This window comes from Lactuca virosa, chromosome 8, assembly GCF_052849685.1.
Source record: "Lactuca virosa cultivar CGN04683 chromosome 8, Lactuca_virosa_CGN04683_v6, whole genome shotgun sequence".
Taxonomy (NCBI): domain Eukaryota; kingdom Viridiplantae; phylum Streptophyta; class Magnoliopsida; order Asterales; family Asteraceae; genus Lactuca; species Lactuca virosa.
In genome coordinates, this window is record NC_136433.1 from 46,569,947 (window position 1) to 46,572,149 (window position 2,203).

At 29.8% G+C, this 2,203-nt stretch overlaps 1 non-coding gene across 1 annotated transcript; it reads right to left on the reverse strand.

The window, feature by feature from the left end:
• Window positions 1-248: 248 nt before the first annotated feature.
• TRNAK-CUU (transfer RNA lysine (anticodon CUU)) lies at window positions 249-321 on the reverse strand. The gene has a single exon. It is a non-coding gene; the product is annotated as a tRNA-Lys (tRNA).
• Window positions 322-2,203: the final 1,882 nt, after the last annotated feature.

Genomic DNA, 2,203 nt, shown 5'->3' on the forward strand with positions numbered 1-2,203 from the left:
TATTGTTTTTATATCGGTAAATTTGTCCACGAGATGGATATAACACTAGTTTATATAGGCGATGCATTTAATTTGTTACATACTACTATAATTAGTAAAAACAATATATGTATGTTATCATGGGTAAGAAAAATACAAATTAATGAAATTATCATAATAACAACCAATTAGTTTTGGACACTTTAGCGAATAAATGTGTGGCTGTTTATTTGGTACATGAAAATGAAGGGTAGAAAAATTAACAAAAACGCCCACCGTGGGGCTCGAACCCACGACCACAAGGTTAAGAGCCTTGCGCTCTACCAACTGAGCTAGACGGGCTTTTTGTTTCTGATTTTAACTAGGATTTATATATCATTTTATTTCCTTTATAATTTGGATTAGGTATATATTTTAATGCTTTTAAGCACCAAGCAATGGTGTTCACTATTTGATATAAAGCGATGACACCGGCTGAGCCGAATAAAGTTTGTTGATTTGAGAAAAAAAACAATATGTCAATGTTTTAAAAACCGGTTTGAACCGGCCGGTCGAACCGGTTGGACCGGGAACCGGGAGAAGGAGCGGTTTAACCATCACCGGTTTTACATTGATTTCTAAACCGGATTGAACCAGCCGGTTTTTAGAAAAATCCGGTTAAACCGGTCAAAATAAACCGGTTAAACCGAATAAAAACACATGAAAAAGAATCATTTACATAATAAACTTTGGTGATTTTTTTTTTCAAATCTATTTAGTTTTCTCTAAATAAAAACATATGGTAAATGTTATAAAGTTTTTTGAGGTGTTTGTATTCATCTAAAACTATATTTCGTTTCGGTATTATACTTTATTTTCTTTTTGACGTATATGGATTGATGTAAAACACTAAAATTTATGGTTATGTGTTAATTTAATGTATTTGGATTCATCTACAACGTATTTTTATGTGTATTTTTAATGTTTGAACTGATAAATATCAAATTCATACTTTATATATGTATGTATATGTAGGAAAATAGAAAAAAAAAATGAAAACTATAGAAACCAGTTCACCCAGCGGTCGAACCGGTTAAACCGGTTGAACCATGAACCGGTCACCATACCGGTTCAACTAAAAAACCGGTTTTTAAAACATTGCAATATGTTTTTTATTGTTCGATTTGTAGTTTGGCTAAGAGTTTTCCAAAGAACCTAACATAATCAAACGTAAATAACCCTACTTGTAAGTATCTTTTGATGTTGAAATATATATTCCCATGTATAAACTAGTAAGAGAACACGATACGCTATTTAATTATCTTGATTTTACAATGAAATAATCATGTGTAGTTATATTATGTAAATCTTTCCAATATAAAGTCAAAGAGACTAAAACAAACATAAAAGAAAAGGAAAAGTGGTTTGATTTAGTTATAATCGAATATTCGTATTTTAGATATAGTTATGTTTGGTTATTATTCATAGACCTAAGGGCCATGGCTAGCATTTCTAACAATTTATTTTTCACAAATGTACCAGTATCTTTTATACCAACAATCGTATGGCTCATTTGTTAAGGTGAGATATCTTTTTTTAAAGGTTGAAAATTCCAAGTCATGTCGACGTAATTTAATTTAGGAGTAGATTAATGTGTGTTGAGTTTGTTGTTATGAAAAAAAGTAGTATCTTTTATACATGTAGTTATATTTATCTCTTACATTTGTATTAGAAAAGTTTCATGATTGGTCCACGTAGAACATAATCAAATAATCAATCAATCAGTTTATTAAAAATCAATATCGATAGCAAAAAAGCGAACATAAATGGAACTGTTAGTAAATTTCGAGAAAAAAAAACATCAAAATTTGAGACCATAGTGACATTGACTATTGATACAAATCCAGAATCACAATCATCTCAGGGGTTCTAGAACTAGAAAAAATTGATTAAGAGAAGGGGGAGGAGATTAGTATTTGTACCATACTAACATCATTATTTTGGGCCTAAATTTTTTGCAATTTTAGTGGATTTTTTTAGAATAAAAGTAATTAAATTGAATTCGACGAATTAAACTAAAATGTAGAAATAAATAAAATAAATTGTTGTGAGAACGATTAAACTGACCAAAAGCCTTGAGCCTTTGGAAGACCAAACATAAGATTAAAAACAAACTTGAGATGGAGAGACTAAATTTATCAAACTTCAGAAACTTCTATTATTTAGCTAAGATTAAGTACTGACA